Below are 23839 nucleotides of genomic sequence, written 5' to 3' on the forward strand. Positions count from 1 at the left end.
CGCCGAGATATGTGAGAAAGGCGTCCTTTCCTTAAATTGTCCAACAGGCCACAGGCCACTCGTCGCGCCGAACGGGTGATGGCGTTCCATGTACCCATCGGCAACGCTGCTGCACGCTGCCGCGTCTCACTCTTAAAAACAAAGCTTAAGCGTCCTCCACTTTTTTGCTGCGGCTGCCTAGTTCTTCGTGCTGATGATGGGAGACCAGCGGCATCTTCCTGTGTTCCTCTCCGCTCCTACTACCACCTGGCTTCCTTCCGCCGCTTCACTCTACGCATCGCCAGCGACGCGTCGCAATACATCTACCCGCGTTCGCCCTGTCTGCAACGCATCCCCGTTTCGCCAGGAACGCTCAGTACCTGGTGAACTCTTTCTTTTTATTCTCTAGTGTACGCATGTTGTGTGTGTTTTTCTCGTTGGCGTGTGCCTTCCTTATTGGCCCCTTTTCCTTTAAATTATAAATACGGCTTCGTTTTGTTTTCTTTGATCTTTTTGTTCCCTTGTAATCTTGTTCGAACCTGCAGGCAATAGCTTTCCCCTTCGGAAAGCCGGGAACGCGTCACCGACTCGCGACAGTTGGCGTCCGCGCGACAGGACGAAGCCGTGTTTTTTCTGTTTCGTGAGTCTTCAAATAGAAACGATGGCAAAACTAAACGATTTCATCAAGTTCGGAGAGCGAATGGGTTTGAGAGCTGGCGAGCTGCTTTCGTGGGTTGCCGCTGAGCAGCAGAAGGAACGCGCTGCACGTGCAGCCAAACGAGAGCATGCCAAGGCCCAAGCAGAAGCCGAACGCGAGCACGCCAAGGCCCTAGCAAAACCGAACGCGAGGATTCCAAGGCGCAAGCAGGGGCAGAAGAGCGTAAAGCACAAGCCGTACGTGAGCATGCAAAATCACTAGCAGAGGCTGAAGAGCGTTGACTGCCGCTCCAATGAATGCTCGCAGAAGCTGGTGGGGTAATCGAGAACCCGCACCGGGCCCTCACTAGCGGTTAGCCCACACAAATTGATCCCGCCTTTCGACGATCGGAGGGATGACTTGTACTCATACCTCAAACGTTTTGAGCGTATCGCAGAAGGGCGCAGCTAGCCAAAGAAAAATGGGCTACAGCATTCAGTATGTCTGACTGGGGCAAGCTCTTCATGTTCGGTCGATTGTCTCCAACCAATTCAATGAATTAAGATAAGGCAAACCTTGCCCTGCTCCAACATTTTCGACTCACTGCAGAGGGTTATCATGAAAGGTTTCGTGAACATAAGCCGCTAGATAAAGAAACAGGCAAGCAATGCGCTGTCCGCCTGCTCAGTTTTTTCGATCGATGGGTCGAGATGTCGGGAATGGCCACAACGTAGTGATCTCGTGATTTGGTGGTAGCCGGACAGTTTATGAGGAACTTTATTTAGTCGTCTGGAAATATTTCTTCAAAAAAGAGAGTGCAACACGCTGGAAAAAATGGCTGAGGCAGCAGACAATTTTCCAGAGGCCCAGCGGCAAAGGAACTTGTTATCGTTTAAAGAATTGTTACAGGTGGGCATCCCGAGACAGAAGTATGTTACATCAAGTAGAGAGTTTGGAAGGTGCCTCATGTGTATTCACATGAACATAACGCTGCCGACTGTAGCTATAAGCCAAAATAGCTTTATTGTGTTTCTTAACGAAAAACAGGGCATGATGCAAGCTCCTGCTCAAGAAAGCACGAAAATCAGAAGCAGTCGTCCTTTTGTGTTCAGCCAGACAATGTTGCGCTGGAAAATGCGTCCACAACAGCAGATAGGCGGGAACAAGCTGAGGATAAGGGGGTGGTCGGACTTGTATAGAAAAAGCCTGCAGCTGTCCAACACAAGCCTGTACTATAGGGCGAGCTCCGAGGCCTACCCGTACGTGTTTGACGGGACTCGGGGAGCAATACAGTGGTGGTGCGGAGAAACCTAGTTCCTGGCTGAGTTCTCACCGCTTCGAGACCTAAAGTGTTCCTTGTTGATGGCAGTGATCTGAAAGTTTCCGACGCAGTAGTCTTTATTGCTTCTCCTTATTTCACTGGCACGGCCCTGCTAAAGGGCATAGAGACACCAGCTTACGATGGCATAACTGGAAATATACGAGAGGACCGTGAGCCGTCAAAGCCAGATATTAATTGGAAGAAATTGAAGGGCGTTGCTTAGTTATGTCCTGGTATAGTCAATGTCGAGGTTGCCAGTGAAAATTGTGAAGGCGAGGACCCAAAAGTGGTCCTGGCTGGAACGGAAGTTTCTCGACAAAGAAGGGAAAGTACTGCTTTAAGCGTTGGTCCCAAGAGGTTCACCAAGGAAATGCTAGAAAAGGAGCAAAGAGACGATGAGTCATTGAAGGCGTGTTGGGTGAAAGCAGGAAAGGTATTCCATGGCAAGCATGTCACATCGCACTCGTGGTCTGTTGAAAAGGGTTTGCTGTATCGGCTCTATAACGTGTTCTTGAGCTCGTCAAAAGTGTCTTGCCACTGTGATGTCCAAGAGAGAAGGTTGCGTTCATTTTTGTGTGTCAACTCAACGAGCGGTTGGACTTAGTCGGCATAGCCAGGGATGGAGTCGCGGTAGTATACGGCAAGCCCTAAGAAGGAACCGACTTGTTCCTCCGTCTTTGGAAGCGGTACGTTGAGAAGCTTTTCCATCACTGTTTCCAATGGTCGGATGGTCCCTTCTCGATGCTGGTGATCAAGAAAAGATATGTTAGTGGCTCCGATTTCACTCTTGTGTGGCTTGATCGCGAGGCTGGCCTCGCGCTGCCTGCTAAATAGCCTGTTTAAAGTACAAATATGTTCTTCCCAGGAAGAGGTCGCTACGAGAACATCGTCGATGTAATTAACTACATTTTTTATGCCTTGTAACAGAATGCGCAGCAAGCGCGTAAAGATAGCCGATGCTATCTTAAAGCCGCAGGACATATAGACGAACTTATAGTGACCAGATTGTATAGAGAAGCGGTTTTTGGTCTCGAAGCTTCCTCCGAGGGCACTTGCCAGTAGCCTTTAGCAAGGCGAAATTTCGAAAAATACACCTTTGTTCCAAGCTCGGTAAATATTACGTCTGTTCTTGGAACGGACATCATACAATGACATCATTGATGCGTCGAAAGTCGATACAAGTCCTATAGGTGTTGCCTTTCTTTTTAACCAGAACCAGGGGTGAATTCCATGGAGATTTTTAACGTTCAATGACCCGTAATTTCATCGTCTGGTCCATCTCCTTTTCGACCACGTCCTTCATGACAGAAGACAACGGGTATGGCAGGGTATTCACGACTTCCGACGTCCAGAACCTGAGTTGACACTCCACTAGATTAGTCTTCACGGGAATCTCGGAAAAAATGCCTGCATACTTGTAAAGTAAGATTCGATTTTGCTGCTCGTTGTCGTCATCGAGCTTGGTGAAGATCTGCTCGGCTTCAATCCCTTTACCATGTTCCGTGCTAAGGGTAGGCAGTTGTTCTTCTGAGTCACCTTCTTCGATTACGACAAAACATGACGCCTGCACGGTCTCTTGGGACGCACGCTTTTCGTACCGTTTGAGCATATTGGTGTGGAATAGCTTCTTAGTGTGGCCCAAGTCGATCCAATATTACACGTCATAATTTTTGCCAACTACCACGATTGGACCTTTCCACTGCACCAGGAGTTTATTGTGGCTACTCGGGAAAATAATGAGGGCACAATCTACAACCTTTAACGGCTGCTTCTTGCTGTTCCTGTCATAGTATTTCCTCTGAGGCTGTTGGACACGCAACAGATTTTTATGTGCCGCTCTCAGAGTTTCCGAGGGACGTTCTCTTCGATCGAGAACGTAACCATATGTCGACTTTGTGTCTTTTCCCCAGCGCTTCCCTTGTCCAGGTCTCTCTGAGAACTGCGAGCAGTCCTCACACATGTCGGCCAAATATCATCTGAAACGAAAAAAACCTGACTCGCCTGCGGTACCTTTTTGTATGGGAAGAGTAGCGCAGCGGTATAAAGATCCCATGTTCTGGGCTACTCCTGTCTGAGCTTCCCTAGCATCTGCTTGAATGTACCGTTAAGTTTCTCCACCATCCCATTGCGCATTGGATGGTAAGAGATCGTGCTGAGATGTTTCACCGCCAAGAGATCATTGAGCTCTCTCATCATCTCGGAAGAGAAGCAGGAGCCCTGATCACAAAGGACCTCTCTCGTAAAACCTGTTCGTGAAAAGATCACGACCAAACTTTCAGCCACGGTTGCTGAGTCTAACTTTGGCAGAGCCACAGCGTCGGGATACCGCGTGGCAAAATCGAGGTGATTGAGAATATATCTATTCCCTTTCACTGATGCAGGCGACAGCTGACCAACAATATCGACAGCGACCAAGCATAAAAGGCGAAGCACTTGAACAGCAGTTTACTGCGTTAACATTACAAGAGTATACCTTTTGTGTAGAGTTCATCAAGGGCTCCGAAGACGTAGGCGCGGATTGCATGAGTCGTTTGTAAATTACCGGAGGGTGATGCTCAATGTAAAGGGCTGCTATCCGGTGTTTGCAATGGTTACGTGTGCAAATGCAGTGTGGTAGTGTTTGTGGGTTTTGTCTTTCTTCTTCCTTGGTTCTGCAGTTATGATATCTTTAGTGTCTACATATTCACCTTTATGGTACAGACATGTTTAATGTTTGTGTCAGATATTTTGTACTAATATTATTTTTCCTTTTGCCAGATGTATATTGTTTGACCCCATGTTCCCTCCGTGCGCATTTCCTTGTGCCTCCAGGTGTCACTGTGTAAAGTGCCTTCGGTGACTTCGGCAGCGTCTAACTTGTCCGTTTACCGCATGAACATAAGCGTTGTGTGCACCAATGGCAGTTTTGCTTTGCGAAAAAACTTTTCCAAAAGGGGGGAATATGTGAGGTGCACAAAATATCCTCGGAAGATTTATGAATGCGGGGCGTCGACAGTGGTGCGCCGGACAGCGGAGCGCTGCGCATGCCAGCCCAGCATTGGTGTGTGCGAGGCGAAGTTGACAAATAGCGTGGCAAGCACGAGAACCGGAGAGCTGACGTGTCAGAAAATTGAGCTGTGAAGGGAGACAGGGCAGCGGAGATAATGTGATTCAATCGTGGAAGTGGCAGCCGTCAGACGTTGGGTCCGTGCTGCCATGAACCTCCCTTGGATCACCGAGCTAGCCTCCTGCGTTCTTTGCAAGTGTGGATGTGGCAGCCGATAGACTCAGGGTCCGTGTTGCCTAAAGGCACTCTTAGCCTGCTTCAAGCCTATGGTGCTTCGTGACGCCGTCGTCGGGACCTGGTTACGTTTTTCCTGCTGCTGCCAAGTTTTCCAGGCTGTTGACGGGAGACCAGCGTCGTCTCCCTGTGTTCCCGTCCGCTCCTACTACCACCTGGCTTCCTTCCACCGCTTCCTTCTACGCATCGCCAGCGACGTGTCACACTACATCTACCCGCGTTCGCCCTGTCTGCTAGGCATCCCCGCTTTACCTGGTGAACTCTTTCCTTTTATTATTTAGTGTTGTAAGCTTGTTGAGTGTGTGTTTTTCTTGATGGCGTGTGCGTTTCTTATGGGCCCCTTTTCCTTTAAGTTATAAATACGGCTTCGTTTTGTTTTGTTTGATCTTTTTGTTCTCTTCTCCTCTTGTATGAACCTCTACGCGATAGCGTTCCCCTTCGGGAAGTCGGGGACGCGTTACCCAATTCTCGACAATATTACACACCTGTTCCTAAACACAAGCTCATCATTGTGTTCCGATATTCGCATTCACAAGCTTTTCATGAGTTCCTGATACGGGATGGAATAAAATAGTTCTACATCGAAACTAACCGCTAGACAATCCAGTGGACTGTTATTCTTCATATACTCAACCACATTGTGAATAGAGTCAAGAAACGGATCTTCAAGACACGAAATAGACAGCTGCTTTTGCAAACAACGAGAGACAAAATTTGCATGAACCCTTTTCTGAAATTTATCTGAAGACGATGTTATTGAATAGCAGTTATTTGAAGAGCACGTTTGTAGAGTGTTGCAGTGTGGTCTGTGCTCAAAAATCTGGTATAAGTTGTGGTTCTAAGATTGGTCTTGTGCTAAGCGATACTTTCCTAAGCAGGGTGCATCATCTGGGGGAAAAAATTTTGGCTTTGTCGATGATTTTCTGATCTCTTACAAAGGCTGTGATAGTTTGGGACCTGTACATATTAATAAGTTGTTTATGAAGCAAGGCCTTTGTCTTAGGTTTACTTTGGAGCAAATGTCCCAACGAAGACATTTGCGGTTTCTGGACCTTACCTTGATGTTCTGCACACGCCATGTGTGCTGGCGATATTGATTGACCCAGGAGTGTTAAGCTGCTGCTTGGCTACAGGCCAACCATTCCAAGCTAGTGAAAGACAGCATTTCACTGTCTAACCTGGGCTCAGAATTGATATATTCATGCTTTCAGAGCATGAAGACTGGTTTCCAATAGCAGACTTTAATGTTAACTAACGCAGGATTTCCCAACTATGTTATTGCGAGAGCATACGATAAACTGTTAAAGAAGATGAAACCGTGTAGCGGCTACCAGTGCAATCAGGCCGGGGCCAGTCAGCGAGATGCCAAAAGACCTGTTTTGTTAGCGTACGTGCACAGATTGTCGCACAGTTTGAAAACTGTTTCCAGAAGGTGTAATGTAAAAGTGGTTTTCTTGATATCTAATAAGTTGTATAAAATATATAAAATTGTTAAGAATAATTCTGTGAATGTGGCTCGCGAAAAGTACACGTGTAGAGTGAGTCGTATATGTACTTTGTAAAATGAATGTGGTATCAGTTCCTGTTATCTCTAGGCCAAAATGGAAGGTGTATCAATGTAAGATTACAGTAGCACAAGAGGGTACGGGTTCTAACTCGGCTGTACATTGCAAGGTATATAAAGGCTGCTACCTTTTCCTTTTAAAAACGCATTTCGTCAGTAAATTCAGAGAACATTAAATGGGAGATTATTGAGGCCAGACACATCTTAATGACAAAGAGACGAATGTGTGAGTGTGTTGTCTATCGCGTTAACAAGCAATGAGTTGGATTATCTCGATCAGGGGAATGTTCAAGGCGATTTTTGTCTCATGTTGTCATGTATGCTAATCTGTAATTGTGTGGTTTGGGGTTTTGCTTGGCTTTTCTATATATTCCCTTGCTCATATCTATAAACTTTAGTTGCGAGTCAGAGCCTGTCTTGTCTCCTTTCTGGTCCCTATCTTTCGCACTGGTAGATCACCGTAATGTCTCACCTCTGATGAAACCCAGGACATAACATTTTCCTCTTCACACTGGCGGTTCAGAACATACTACGGTAAAGGCGTGTCATCTCCAAGAAAATTGCATGGCTTCATTAACACTGCCTCCTGCTTACAGGGCACAGAGAGGCATTCATTGTAGATTCTACCTCCGACACAGAAAGCAATGTTTTAGTTTGAGTGGACTAACCTAGGAAAGAAGCACGAAATACCTTCAGCCAAACGGCTGAACTGAAGAAATAGAGTAGTGTAATAGTGAATATACTGATATATTGCATGCAAGATATACGCATGGCGTATTGAGATTTTCAACACTGCTACCATTGGCTTAGCCAACTATTTAAATATAGAAAAAATGCAGTATCACTGAAATGCTGATACAGTACTATTAGTGTTAATAGTAGCAGTGCAGGTTTCATGAAAAAAGGGGGCCTAGTGCTGGCTTTCGTTCCCACAGCAGGCTTGTGACCAATAACCAGTGTAAATGAAAGATGAACAATGGCTGAAAAGAGAAAGAGCCAGTAGGAAGGAAGGAAGGCATAAAGGACTTAAGACACAATAGGCAGGCAAGTTTATTTAGAGAGTAACCACAAAAGAAACATTAATGCCCAAGTAAAGATTTACAAGACCAACCATGCACATATTGTGCAGAGTGAAAACTTTGTTATCCTCATTTAGGTCAAAATACGTTTTCATATATACTCGTGCTATAAAGCGATCGTAATTATTAACAGCATAACTGACCGAGTGATACCAAGACAGGGATGAAGGGTAGTGAATTGGCCCTTAGCGTAATGCTTGTCCCTTCCTATGGGGGACAGAAGGATCATTCAGTTGAACACCAGGTCGCTGAGACTAATACAGTTAAACCCGGATATGTTTATTTCTAAGAAAATGAAAAAATAGTTGGATATAGCGAAATTCAATATACAGATAGGGGCTTAAACCGCACTCAAGATCATGACAAATTGTGGCTTACCGACCGCAGGATTCATGTACCACAAAGTCCGGAGATGCAACGTGAAAGCACTTTATTTCACGGAAAAAAAAAATTGCTTATATTCGACTTCTTTTTGGTGTGAGTATCGATCTTCTAGACATGTACAGGTGCAAAAGCCCGGTACCTTCCATTGTTCCGCAACAACGCCAACTGAGGCTGAGTGCTTGCGCCAGTTTAGCGTATTTGCACGGGCGCATCTATTCTGGAACACAGTTGGCCTCCTCATTGCTCGACTTGCTTTTTTGGAAGCCAGCCATGCCGACACCAATGTACTCATCGGGGCGGTCAGCTACAGCCTGAACTTCGCTGTCAGCGTTGATGAGCTCCTCAACAGTAAGTTCTGATAGAACGACGCCGGCAAATGGTAAATGTCGCGAAACGTGTCCTCCAAGAATTCATTGCCGTCATCCAAAGCTCTAGGACACTCATCTCCAGCCACTTCATGGCCTGCCTTGCCGACACAGTTGGCTACCGTGGCCTGCTTTATGTCGTTCCAAGCGCCGGTAATCATCTGGATGGCGCCGAGTAGGTCAATCTTGAGATCCGTTCCTACACAGAGGTCTAGAAAAAGCCGTTGAACAAGTTGCTTTCTGCAGCCTAGCTTGAAAGCCCTGGTCTCATGGGCTACAGTCACGCTATGGCGTTCGGCGGGGGAAAGTTGACTTCAATGTTCTGCAGCTTGCAAGTCATTTGATGGGTCGAGCAGTTGTCTAACAGAAGTCATACTTGGCGGCCCGACTTGCCCAACTCGGTGGCTAGAGCCTGACGCCATTCAACAAAAAGTTGGCGTGTCATCTAGGCCTTTCTAATACAGCCGTAGCGAATGAAAAACTGCTTGCATTTCTTGAAGAAGCGCAGTGACGTCCTCTTTCCTATAACATAATGGACGCAGCTTGCACGGGCCATCCATGTTTGCCGCAAGCAGAACCGTCATATGCACTTTGTTCATTTTGCTCATTTTCCTGCCGTGACATAAGCTTCCGCGGAGATCGAGTCCTTATTAGGCAGCGTCTGCCAAAAGAGACCAGTATTGTCTGCAGTGAAGACTTCGGCAGGTGAAAACTTTGCAGCGATCTTCAGGCACTCCTCTGAAAGCCACTGCTGCATCTCCTGGCTGCTGGCAGCCACACTTTCGCCTGAAATGAGTTCTCCTGCAATGCTGCGGCAGTTTTTAAACCGTTGCAACCACCCAGTTCCACCGCAAAAGTTTTCTTCGCCAAGAGCCGTGGCAAACCATTTTTCCTTCTCCTTTAACATGGGGCCATCCACAGGGATGCTTTCCTCTCGGACATCGAGAAACGATGCACACTGCACCTTCTTAACTTTGTCGAAAGCAGCAGGACGTAAACTACATGCTCCCAATCGACTTTGCTGACCTGATTTGAGCGTGATGTCCTGCTTGTTTTTCAACAGCGTACTTACAGTGCTCCGCTGAATGCCGACTTTTTGTGCCACGGTGCACTTCTTTTCACCATTCTCGACGCGTCGGGTCACCTGAAGTATTGTAGCGCGCTTGTAGTATTGGAGATACGCTCTTAGTGGTAGTTGTGCCAGTAGTGGGGCGCCGTGGGCGCAACCACTGACTGGCTCTTTCCAGTTCTCTTGTGTGCCTCACCAGTGAGAAGGCGCTGCCCTCACTTATCAGTGGCTTGACGCGTTTTTTCACTTTCCCGAGAGGCATGGCTTGCAAAGGTCGTCACTCGCCTCCGTGCTGCGCGTTGTGCGACCGGAGATGCGATTGTCTCTGAGGAAAGCGCCCCTTCCAGGGGCCCGGTGCGGCGTTTCAAACGGAGAAACTGGACTTCAATATACTACGCAACTGTCCAATACTTTTACATAGTATTTTCAAGAGGATAGTTTTTGTGTTTGTTATAGCCAATATCTCGAAATATGCGGATTCGATATATCTAGGTTCGACTATAGCTTAATATTAGCAGAAAAATAGAAGTAGTGACAATAAATCATGCAATGATGCCAAACATTATTCTAACACATCAGAAAAGAAAACAGCATTAGGAATAACCAAGTATGCAACGTTTGTAGATGCACATTCCTTCGCGCACCTGTCAAGAACATATGCGCATGATATGCCAGAAGCGAGTGTCTTGTTTAGGTGGGGTACCTGCTATCGCAGTAGTGCACAACCAGGTTGGAAGGAAATGCAAATAGCGCCTATAAGCAAAACAAAATATTTCACCCGTGTACTTTCAGCTTGTGTATGCAGATAGCCTGATACCTATTTCAGGATACGAGATCTACCCAAGTAACAATTTTTAAACCCTTTCTAAACGAATATCTCGCTGCAAAGTAGAAACGTATGCCACATGTATGTTCGCATTTCGTTTCGGCCTTTTTGCAAACGCAGAACATGTCTCTAATGCATATCATTATCAGTCAAGGCTGTCACTTGCAACACCAAGCAGATATGCGAAACCTCCAAGAACTCCACAAAGGAAAAATCTGGAGACAAGCTTCTAGACACTCTCTGAAGGATGCAGATTTGATGTCTAGCATAGCATATAAATACTTCTGCATTAACAGTGAGCATGTGAGGGCAATACAAGGTGCTTCTGAATTTAGTCGCCTAATATTTGCTTGGGAGAACGCAAAAGAAACTGAATTGCCATCTATAGACACAATATTCTATGGTGAGTAAGCAACAAGAAAAAAAGAAGGCAATGCTCTGGAAGCACCTTCAGTCATTCATGACTAAAATGATCAGGCATGCTATGCTCTTCTTTGAACAATACAAATAGGGACTTTTGCTTACTTACAATTAACGCTTTCCCTGAGCAAGCAATGAAATAGAGCTGCAGCTCATGAGCCCTCTCGTTTCTTGTTATGAAATGAAATTTAAAGGTTGGAATGCAAGACTCTCTTCCATAATAGTATTCTCCTCCCACTTGGTTACACAAGCCAAGGATTTTAACAGCATGTACTTGTGCAGGTGTTCATTTTGAAGCATCATTCGGTTGACGCGACACAAAATATTTACTTGCCATTGAACCGGTGTGCGTAGCATAATCACAGAAAAAACTTTTTACACTGGACAGAAATACAGCACCATATTGGCGTGACTGACACACAACATGCTTCGGTGACAGTGCAAGACCATGATCTGAAATCCTACACAACCGTCCTGTGAATCTACAGCGGGTAAATTCGTGACAGTAGTATTTACCAGCCATCTAAATGCTCGTGCACAACAGGTGGGACCGTTTTACTACAAAGCGACAGTAAACCTTTGCCACTAGTATAATCAAAAGTGAGCCTCATTGCGACTTCCATCAAACTTTTTGCTCCTAGTAGAACAAAGAAAGTACACGGACAGCTCGAATGGCAACGATTTGACGTGTTAGGCTATTATGCCATCATCTTGACATAAACGATGCATGTGCGCTCTCTTCAAGCGCCAATCAACCTCGAGAAGATACCTATAAACAAACATCAAAGCACGAAGCCCTTAAACCTCACAGCGAACATAGAAGTAGCAGAACATCTAACCTAGCCAATAACTCGAAGCTAAGCAGCAGAAGAAAATATATCAAGACCAGGAATGAGCAAACAAAATATCATGAAGGAAACCTAAAAGCAACAACCAGCAATGACAGTATGTAGAAGCGCAATAGAAGCACTTGGAAACAGACAGCAAGTAAATTTCGATTTGTTGATGGTGCTGTTAAGTATCTAGAGGATAAATTGCAGTAAATGCTTAAGGACCTAAGCATAGAAAGAACTGCGAGCATAAAAAGACTAAGCAGGAACCACAAAAGTGAAGTCCAATAGTCTGGAAAGAGACGAACAGCCTATGATGAGTAGAGGAACATTAGAAGTGGTAAGGAAGCTCTATGTAAGCCAAGTAATGTTCGGAGAGCTAGGCCATGAGAACGAAATTATCAGGAGATTCAGAATTGCCTGTAGTAGAATTGCCTAGTGATGTTGCTAAAAAAAGCCACATCTTGAAACTTGGAGGCTAACAAAGAGGCTTGAGATTAAATTCAGTAAAAATAGTAGGCCACAGAGATGAAGAAGGTAGCAGTAACACTGGAATGTAGCAACACTGATTTCAGAAGAATCCCGAGCTGTCAAAATTCTGGCACAAATAATAGAACATCCGCCTCGCGTGCAAGAGGACCGGGGTTCAAATCCTGGTGCCGCGCAACTCTCCACCGGGTTTAAAAAAAAAAATCCGCGTGTCGATGGAATTGCATAACCAGGCCTGGAGTGCGGCCTTATCTCGGTGACCAGTACCGACAACGCACTCTCTCACCAGAGCAGGATTTGGCCACCCTGGTGTAGTACTTGGCCACAACCTTCTATGATCAAACCAATTAACCCTCGGCCCTCAGTCCCCAGCGGCTGCAGAGCAACTGATCACGGCGGCGGTCAGACCTGTGACGCAGCGGAGGGTGCTAAAAATCTCTGGCTCCGGACAGGCCGCCATTGGAATCTGAACCTGGCAACGTTTAACGCTAGAACTTTAGCTAGTGAGGCTAGCCTAGCAGTGCTGTTTGAAGAACTAGCGGGAATTAAATGGGATGTGATAGGGCTTGGCGAAGTTAGGAGGACAGGTGAGGCGTATACAGTACTAAAGGACGGACACATACTGTGCTATCGCGGGTTAGAGGATAGACGAGAACTAAGTGTGGGTTTCCTCATTAATAAGGATATAGCTGGCAACGTAGAGGAGTTCTACAGTATTAACGAGAGGGTAGCAGCTATAGTAATTAGGCTGAATAGGAGGTACAAGCTGAAAGTGGTGCAGGCCTACGCACCCACATCCAGCCATGATGACCAGACCGTTGAAAGCTTCTATGAGGACGTAGAATCAGCAATGAATAAAGCAAAATCGCAGTACACTGTACTGATGGGCGACTTCAATGCGAAGGTGGGCAAGAAGCAGGCTGACGACCACGCGGTAGGTGACTATGGGATAGGCTCTAGAAATAGCAGGGGAGAGTTATTAGTCGAATTCGCGGATAGAAATAATTTACGGATCATGAATACCTTCTTCCGCAAACGAGAAAACAGGAAGTGGACCTGGAAGAGCCCCAATGGTGAGATTAAAAATGCAATCGACTTCATACTATGCGCTAAACCTAGCATCATTCAGGATGTGGCCGTCCTCGGAACGGTGCGTTGCAGCGACCATAGAATGGTAAGGTCTAGGATTGGCTTAGACTTGAAGAGGGAACGGAAGAAGCTAGCGAAGAAAAAGACCATTAACGAGTTAGCCGTAAGAGGGAAAGCACAGGAGTTTAGGATATCGCTGCAAAACAGATATTCGGCTTTAACTGAGGAAGATGATCTTGATGTTCATTCAATGCACGATAACCTAACATCAATAATTACGGAGTGCGCCGTAGAAGTAGGCGATAGGACAGTTCGAAAAGATACCGGGAAGCTATCTCAGGTGACGAAAGATCTGATTAAGAAGCGCCAAAACATGAAGGCATCTAACACTACCGATAGAATAGAACTAACGGAGCTATCAAAGTTAATAAATAAGCGCAAGGTAGCCGACATAAGGAAGTTTAATATTGAGAGAATCGAGCATGCTATAAAGAACGGAGGTAGCCTAAAAACAGTGAAGAGGAAACTAGGCATAGGTAAAAACCAGATGTATGCATTAAGAGACAAGCAGGGCAATGTCATTAGCAATATGGATAAGATAGTTACCGTAGCCGAAGAGTTCTACACAGACCTGTACAGTAGCCAATGTAATCAGAGCGCTAATGAGAAAGACAGCAGTGCACAGCAATGCGTCATCCCGCCAGTAACGAAAGATGAAGTAAAGAAAGCCTTAGAAGCAATGAAAAGGGGAAAAGCAGCTGGGGAGGATCAGGTAACAGCAGATCTGTTGAAGGATGGAGGGGACATCGTGCTAGAAAAACTAGCAACCCTGTATACGCAATGCCCTATGACCTCAATTGTACCAGAAGCTTGGAAGAATGCAAACATTATCTTAATTCATAAGAAGGGAGACGCCAAGGACTTGAAAAATTACAGGCCGATCAGCTTACTATCCGTTGCCTACAAAGTATTTACTAAGGTAATCGCTAATAGAGTCAGGGCAACGTTAGACTTTCATCAACCAAATGATCAGGCAGGCTTTCGTAAAGGATATTCCACAATAGATCATATTCACACTATCAATCAGGTGATAGAGAAATGCGCAGAATATAACCAACCTCTATATATAGCTTTCATTGATTACGAGAAAGCATTCGACTCAGTGGAAACCTCAGCAGTCATAGAGGCATTGCGTAATCACGGGTTAGAAGAGCCTTATGTCAAAATACTGGAAGATATATATAGCAACTGCACAGCTACTATAGTCCTCCATAAAGTCAGCAATAAAATTCCAATAAGGAAGGGCGTCAGGCAAGGAGACACGATCTCGCCAATGCTGTTCACTGCATGTTTGCAGGAGGTATTTCGAGGCCTGAATTGGGAACAGTTGGGAATAAGAATAAATGGAGAATACCTAAATAATCTGCGATTTGCTGATGACATTGCCTTGCTGAGTCACTCAGGAGGTGAACTGCAAATCATGATCAACGAGTTAGACAGGCAGAGCAGATCGATGGGTCTAAAAATTAACATGCAGAAAACCAAGGTAATGTTCAACAGCCTAGCAAGGGAACAACAGTTTACAATTGGCAGCGAGAGCCTAGAAATTGTGCCGGAATACGTCTACTTAGGGCAGGTAGTGACAGCTGATCCAGATCATGAGAGGGAGATAACTAGAAGGATAAGAATGGGCTGGAGCGCATATGGCAAGTTCTCGCAGATCATGAGTGGCAGTTTACCAATTTCCCTCAAGAGGAAAGTGTACAACAGCATAATCTTACCGGTACTCACCTACGGGGCAGAAACGTGGAGGCTACCGAAAAGAGTTCAGCTTAGGTTAAGGACAACGCAGCGAGCCATGGAAAGAAAAATGATAGGTGTAACGTTAAGAGATCGGAAGCGGGCAGAGTGGGTGAAAGAACAAACACGGGTTAATGACATCCTAGTCGAAATCAAGAGAAAGAAATGGGCTTGGGCAGGGCATGTAATGCGAAGGCAAGATAACCGCTGGTCCTTAAGGGTAACAGAGTGGGTTCCAAGAGAAAGTAAGCGTAGCAGGGGGCGGCAGAAGGTTAGGTGGGCGGATGAGATTAAGAAGTTTGCAGGCAAAGGGTGGATGCAGCTGGCAAAGGATAGGGTTAATTGGAGAGACATGGGAGAGGCCTTTGCCCTGCAGTGGGTGTAGTAAGGCTGATGATGATGATGATGATGATGATGATGATGATGATGATGAATGAATCACCAAAGGTCTCTTAGAGCAACAGCATGAATTCGATAATGGATTTTAATGGCACAAGGGCATCTATAACCAAAGAGTGCCTTAGCACAAAGTAATTTTGTGTGCTCAAAGTGAGATCAGAGACACATTTTCGTTCAAGATAAGCCGAGCACCAGGTCAGGAAAGAGCTTGTACACATTGTATCACAACAAACTGAATCTCAACCAAAGAAACATTTAACAGGAAACAGCCGATTATAAGCTTGCCAGATTAGATTTCTTAGGATGTTGTTGCATGCAGCTGATGCATGACACAGAATCTGTGAGATCACTGGAAGGGGCCATTGTCCTTAAGGGAATGTAAACTACGCAATGATGATAATGAAATTTTCTACTCCCCTGCTCGAGCTGTTCAGAATCAGCCGAGTCTTCTTGCTTCCAAAAGAGCCACATTTCCTCAATGTGACAGAAAAAAAATCTTATAAGTTCACCCAAGAATTGGTATCTTGGTGGTATCAGGTTTCGTTTCTGGGGGTTAACGTCCCAAAGTGACTCAGCCTATGAGAAACGCCGTAGTGAAGGGCTCCGGAACTTTCGACAACCTGAGGTTCTTTAACATGTACTGACATCGCACAGTACATGAACCTCTAGAAATCTTAAAAATTAAAAATTCGACATTTTACCGCCGCGGCCAGTATCGAACCCACGTCTTTCGGGCCAGCTGCTGAGCGCCATAACCACTCAGCCACCGCGGCGGCGCTTGGTGGTATCAGGCTACAGGCGCACATGAATTAATACTGCCTCAGAGAAGGGCTAAATAGAGCGCAGCGCATTTTTAGGCCAGCTCAATTTTGACAGCGTTAAAAAGATTTTAAAACTGTTTTCATTGCACAAACAATAATAAACAGTTTCTATTGGTCATGTGATTATGTTAAGAAGGCTCTCCTAGAAATTCTAGCCAGAGCTATACTACTGAGTTGTCTCAACTTAGTGTCTATATCAACAACGAAGAAGTTATACACATGCAGATTATTCAAGTAGAAGTTTTATTCTTCATGGTGTGCCCTAAAAATTTTAAATTATGCTGAAAAGTAATAGAGTTGAGTGCTTGTGCAACGAAAAGTAAATCTCAATAACAAGCAGGACACAAGCTAAAGGTAATCACAAATTGCCCCAAAAAATGAGTGTTTGACAGAACAAAATGAAAAGAAAACTTATTCAGCAGTGGAACAAAACAGGGTGATATCGAGCACACATTTCAAAATTGTTTAATCCAAATCCCCGCTGTGGTGCTCCAGCACTCCTCAGCCAGCATGTCAAAAAGTACCTTAGTTCTGGTAGCTGTAAAAAGCACACAGCTGGTCCGGCATTTTGATATGTGAACAGTAACCCTCATTGACCACCATGCTGAATGTTTTCAAGAGGCTATTCTAGTAACAATACTGCCTGAAATGGTTAGCATGTTAAGCAGCCGTAATAATGCAACACATTTAATCTGCGAATTCGCTACCATGCAACTCTGAGATAACTCCTAAAGTGTTGCAATCGAATGCAAAAAAGACTGCCTATATTATAAAGAAAAGTCGAGAGGCTGCAATGCAATGGCACGATGAAAGTGCTGCAATACAGCAATAGCGATACATTGTACAGTTTAAGCTACACAATAAAACATGATATTTTCTCCTTAATTATCAGAAGTTAAACATACTTTTCTTTTCCTTGCTCTATTGCAAAACTAAGTTTAGATCGTGAAAGCGCTCAAAAAGACAATGATACAGAAAGAAATTGACACACAGTGCGCTTACTTTCGTTGTCCTTTCGAGCGCGTTCACCAGCTAAACGCGGTTAACCAACTAGCCCAAATGCTGCCGCTATTCCAAAATTAAACCTTTAAAAAGCGGGAGCTCCTTTCACTATACAAGGTGCAGCATAAATAATGCAAAACTTTTTTCATGACATGTTTTCTCTAAGAATCAACACAGCTTGAAGGTTTTGCTGTATTACTTGTTTTTGATTCCACGAATGTAACATGCAAGTGTTCAAGGAAATGACCCTCTGCCCATCTTGATTATTGGTTGCAATCAGGGTACAATGCACCATAAAGGATAGGCTCTGCTTGATTTTTATGTTTTCTTAATGAAGCATGTACGTGCAACCCTTCTGCTGGCCTGTATACAGCAGGTTTGTCCAGCTAGGTGATCTGTGGTTTTGATATAAAGATGAAATGGTTCTTCGGAAGCGAATGTCTTTCTAAAATGCTATTAGCATACTTATAGGGCTTTAACAGCGCCTAGTGTAAACAACATCACTGTGCGGACCGCTGCGGTAGCCTAGCGGTCTGAGCATCCGCCTCGGAAGCGGGATTGCCACCGGGTACCCACTGGTGGCACGATGAGTGCAAGCCTTCCCTGTTCTGGTGCTCGGCTTATTCATTGTGAAATGCTTGGGAAATGGGTCGCTTACCCCACCTTGAGTAGAAGAATATGACCTGCGCCATAGCGCTCTTTGACCACAGATGCCATTGCGCCATAAAAGTCCATTATCATCATCATAATCAACATCAATGTGGCCAGTAGCGCGTGCGTGCCGCTGCGATAATGAGCAAGAAAAAAGTTGGCTGAAGAGAAAAGCAGCATCACAGGCTGGAACAGCATGGTAGGACCTCCAGGCGAGATCACACCAGCTCTTGCTTTGAAACTAGAGTCTATGGATGGAATCTTTTTCAAAGAGCACGAGCAGCCATGTACTCTTCGAAGCTGCCACCAGCAGCTGAAAATGCTCCCTTCTTTTTCTTTCTTTTGCACTTCTGTCAAACCAAGCGTGTTTTGATATTTCAAAACATATTGTTACAGGTTCTATTTACAAATAATATTTACAAGGCAGGTCGAGAGGAGCCTGGTGCGCCGGCGGCAGGATACTTGACTTTCTCTTCTACTTCCAGCCGCCGCACGTCTTCTTTATTCCTCAGAGCCCATGCGCAGCACGTGACATTTCCCCGTTCGCAGACGAAGCCCTCTGGGCCAGTCAATCAATCGGGGTCCCGAGAGTGGAATGGCTTCAGCCGTGCGACATGCACGACCTGGGTTGTCCTTGAGCGGCGTCCTTGCGTTGATTGGGGAGAGATGACATAGTTGAGGTCATTGAGGCGAGCAACAACGATGAACGGGCCTGTGTAGTGGGATAGCAGCTTTTCTGATAAGCCACGCTTGCGTAGGGGCGTCCACAACCATACAACGTCACCGTGCAGGTAGGAGACATCCTTGCGCCGGCGGTCATAACGCTGCTTAGAGCGATGCTGTGACGCCAAGGTGCGTATCCGGGCAATCCGACGGGCTTCTTCAGCGCGACATAGAGTGTTGGCAATAGAAGGCTCGGTGTCGAGAGAGAAAGGTAAGATGCTGTCGAGGTAGCTTCGAGGCGGACGGGCATAAAGAAGGAAGAATGGGCTGTAACCAGTTATTTCATGCCTCGACGTGTTATAGGCGTATGTAATGAAGGGAAGCACGTCGTCCCAGTTCTTATGGCGGGAATCGACATACATGGCCAGCATGGTCGTGAGAGTCCGATTGGTACGTTCAACCAGTCCATTAGTCTGGGGGTGGTACGGCGTCGAGTGGCGAAAATGGCATGAACTAAGACGCAGCAGCTCTTCCACAACGTCTGCCGTAAACTGGCGACCGCGGTCACTGATAACAACTCGAGGAGGTCCATGCCGGAGGATGACAGCACGAAGAAGGAAGAGCGAGACCTCAGCAGCGGTGGCGCAAGGTAGGGCGGCGGTCTCACAGTAACGGGTGTGGTGATCAACGCACACTATAATCCAGCGGTTACCGTTGGACGAGCGGGGAAACGGGCCGAGCAGATCGAGTCCAACTTGTTCATATGGCGTGCTTGGAGGTGGCAAAGGATGCAGGCGTCCAGGCGGAGAAGTCGTGGGAAGCTTGAACAGCTGACACTGCACGCAGGTGGCCACGTAGCGCTGAACCATGTGACGCATTTTTGGCCAGTAAAAACGTTCTTTGATGCGGTTAAGGGTCCTGGCAAACCCCAAGTGCCCAGCCGTGACGTCCTCGTGCATTGCCTGCAGAACAGAGGAGTACAGAGTAGCCGGAACGACGAGGAGAAAGCGCGCACCTCCAGGCGAATAATTCGTTCTGTAGAGTAAACCGTCGCGAACGCAGAAAGGGCTTGCGGATGACGGGTCACGGGCTTCGGCAAAAAGCGGCGCCAAGTGCTGATCCTTGCGTTGTTCCATCCGGAAAGTTCCAAGATCTGGAAACTCTTGGGAAACGGCAGCGAGATAGTCATCGAAGTTTTCATCATCGGAAGTAGTAACCGTGAGCGGCAGCCGCGAGAGGCAATCTGCGTCGGCGTGTTGGCGGCCACTTTTGTAAGACACTTTGAAGTTAAACTCTTGGAGGCGTAACGCCCAGCGGGCCAACCGACCGCAGGGGTCGCGAAAATTGACCAGCCAGCACAGAGAGTGATGGTCTGTGACGACTGTAAAAGCACGTCCATAAAGGTACGAACGAAACCGTTGTACGCCGAAAACAACGGCGAGACACTCTTGCTCTGTTACAGTGTAATTGCGTTCCGACTTGCTGAGGGTGCGACTTGCATAAGCGACAACGTGTTGATTGCCCTCATGGCGTTGGATAAGCACAGCACCCACGCCGATGCCGCTGGCGTCAGTGTGGAGTTCAGTCGGTGCTGTCGGGCAGAAATGACGCAATATTGGCCGCGAGGTGAGGAGAAACTTGAGCTGCCGAAACGCGGAGTCGCATTCGGGAGTCCAGTGGAAAGGGGTGTCTTTCTGCAGGAGACTTGTAAGCGTTTAGGCTAAATCAGAAATCTTGGGAACGAAACGCCGAAAATATGAGCAAAGTCCTAGGAAACTCCTGAGCTCATTCACTGATCTGGGTTCTTTGACACTGCTTACAGCTTCAACCTTCTGCGGGTCGGGTCTGAGGCCATCCTTGTCAACGAGATGACCAAGCACAGTAATTTGGCGTTCACCGAAGCGACACTTCTTCGAGTTCAGCACGAGGCCCGCTCTCTCTATGCAGTCTAGGACAATGGCTAAGCGGCTGTTATGTTCGGCGAAGGTCCTACCAAAAATAACAACATCGTCCAGATAACACATGCAAACTTGCCACTTCAGGCCACGTAAAAGCGTATCCATAAATCGTTCAAAAGTGGCAGGAGCGTTGCAAAGGCCGAAAGGCATAACATTAAATTCATACAACCCGTCAGGTGTCACGAATGCTGTCTTCTCTTTGTCTTGCGGGTGCATCGGGATCTGCCAGTACCCGGACCGTAGATCCACCGAGGAAAAGTAGGAGGCTGAGTGGAGGCAGTCAATGCCATCATCAACGCGCGGGAGCGGGTAAACATCCTTCTTTGTGACAGTGTTAAGCCGGCGGTAGTCGACACAAAATCGCCAAGTGCCATCTTTCTTTTTGACAAGGATCACTGGAGCAGCCCACGGGCTTGAAGATTCCTGAATGATGCCGCTGTGCAACATGTCACGGACTTGTTCATCGATTATCTGACGTTCGGAAGGCGAGACGCGGTATGGCTTCTGGCGAATCGGCTGTGCAGATCCAGTATTGATCCTGTGATGGGTACGGGAAGCTGGAATCGGCGGTGGTTGGTCGCGACCAAAGTCAAACACGTCCGCATGCTTCATAAGAACGGCCACTGGAACCTGGCGGTCGCTAGTGGGTAGGGATTTGTTGACCATGGCTAGGAATTGAGAGTCGCTCAGATCGCGGCGTCTAGTTGGACGAGACACGTTGTCAGTGATCGCGGCAACTGGTACAGAAAAACGTTCTTCAAAGCCAGCAAGTTTAAACCACATGGCAATACTGCAGGTTCGTTGGAATGATTGACAGTCCAAAGAGTGGCATGACCCTTGGTCACATGGACGACGCTGCGGGGTACTAGCACACTTTTCTTTGCACAGTTAAGGGAACAAGGTTCCACCACAGCATCGAAGGCATCATAAATCGTGCTCGAGGACACAACGAGAACGAATATGGCAGACATTGCTGGAACGACGGTATCTTCAGAGACAGAAAACACTTGGGCAACCACTGGCGAGTCTTCTATGAGAGCTGACCGAAGGCCAGGACTTAACGATATGCCACCACTGCGGAAGTCGAGAGTAGCGCCGCACTGGTGCAAAAAGTCAATACCGAGGATGATGTCATGCGTAGAACGAGGGAGCACCGTGAATTCAGTTCGGAACATGTGGCCAGCGATCACTACATTCACAAAACAAATACCAATCGGAACCAATGATTCTCCCCCTACACCCCGGAATATAACAGCACGATCCCAAGCGAACATTATTTTACGACCCAGACGGTTCTTGAAAGTTGAACTCATCACTGACACCGCGGCACCAGTGTCCACTAAGGCCATGACGCAAATACCGTCCACTAAAACTTCAAGGCGGTTCCTTAACATAACAATGGGCAGAGGAATTGGCACTATCGATGATCCGGCGACCGCACCTCCATCGGCCGCACACGCTAGTTTCCCGGGGACGGTTGGGAACGACGTTGGGGGGAAGGCGAGCGGCGAGAGCGGTGCGGAGGTGGAGTCAGACTTCGGTCAGAGGCAGGGGAGTCGTTCCGTGGTGGCGCGTAACTGGATGGGCGCTGAGACGATGTGAAGACACAGTCATGAACAGGCGCATTGAAACTCAGGCGAGGGTTCGACCATTGGCGCTGGGAGCGGGAAAACTGGCCCCGGCGACGGCACAATCTAGAGATGTGACCGATCATACCACAGCGGTAACAAAGTGGTGGGTCGGGGGGGCACTCGGGATAACACTCCTCGTAGCCAGTGTCGAAATGACCATCGTACTCCGGCTGCCGCAGGTGGCGTTGCGGATGAGCTGGCGCCCTGGGGCCGGGGCGGGTGATCCGGGGAGCGTCGCTGTAATCAATGCGAGTAGCACTGGTAGGGGCCTGGGCATACAAACTCCAAGGGGAGGAGCGGTAGGCGGGAGCCGCCTGCAGAGAACCGCTCCCATACGGGACCTCACTGCGGCGCGCAAGATCTTGATGCCGGGAGAGTTCGTCACGCACGATTTGACGAATGACGTCAGGGAGAGTCGCCGCATTCACAGGCTCGTGGAAATCCACGCTGGCGACGGTGGTGACGTTAGGCAGGCGACCGAACTTGGGAGTAATTCGACGCAGTTTTAGAGCTTCAAAGGTGCGGCAGTGCTTGATGATATCCGTGGGCGAGTCTAAATTTTCTTTACTAATAAGAAAGCTGTAGACGTCCTCTGCGATGCCCTTGACGAGATGACCAACGCGATCTTCGTCGGACATACTGGGATTAACGACTTTGCACAGCTTCAAGACCTCTTCTATGTAAGTCGTGCAGGTCTCTCCAGGCACTTGCGCTCTCTGAAGCAAAGACTGCTCAGCGCATTTTCGTTTGGCAACAGTATCCCCGAAGCAGCTGCGGAGCTCTTCCATGAAGCGGTCCCAACTTGTTATTGATGCCTCATGGTTTTCGAACCAAGTTAGCGCGGTGCCATCGAGAAAGAAGACGACATTGGCCAGCTGAAGAGTGGCATCCCAGCCGTTGTATTTGCTCACCCGCTTGTAATTGGTGAGCCAATCATCCACGTCTTCGCCAGCCTTCGCGGAAAACGTCCGCGGCTCACTGTAGTGCTGCCAAGCGGGCGTTGCGGCGCCGGTCGGACGTGCGTCGGCTTCCTTGGGCATTTGCAAGGGCAACGGTGGCAATCCGGCGATTCTTCGGCTGCAGCGGTTGCGAGAGGGATCCGTGGTGATCGACCCAGCACCTGCACCACACTGTTACAGGTTCTATTTACAAATAATATTTACAAGGCAGGTCGAGAGGAGCCTGGTGCGCCGGCGGCAGGATACTTGACTTTCTCTTCTACTTCCAGCCGCCGCACGTCTTCTTTATTCCTCAGAGCCCATGCGCAGCACGTGACAATATTGTTCTAAGGTACCACTCCGTCTAAACTTTAAACTCAAAGTGAAGATCGATGAGCTTTTTGCTCGTAATCCATGCCACTGGTGCTAGCTCATCAACTTTCAATAACCTGGACTACATCAACAGGAAGACTTGGGCAGCAAGCATTGCAGAGCTGTCAAAATGAGTGCTGCGGGAACAATTTGGGAAATAATTTTTGAGCCCAAAAACAGTCTCGAAAGAGGACATCGAGGTCCACTTAGATTTTATGTTTGTACGTGCCTGCTGTACACTAAAAAATGTACAAATCAACTTAAGACTATCC

This window comes from Amblyomma americanum, chromosome 2, assembly GCF_052857255.1.
Source record: "Amblyomma americanum isolate KBUSLIRL-KWMA chromosome 2, ASM5285725v1, whole genome shotgun sequence".
NCBI lineage: Eukaryota > Metazoa > Arthropoda > Arachnida > Ixodida > Ixodidae > Amblyomma > Amblyomma americanum.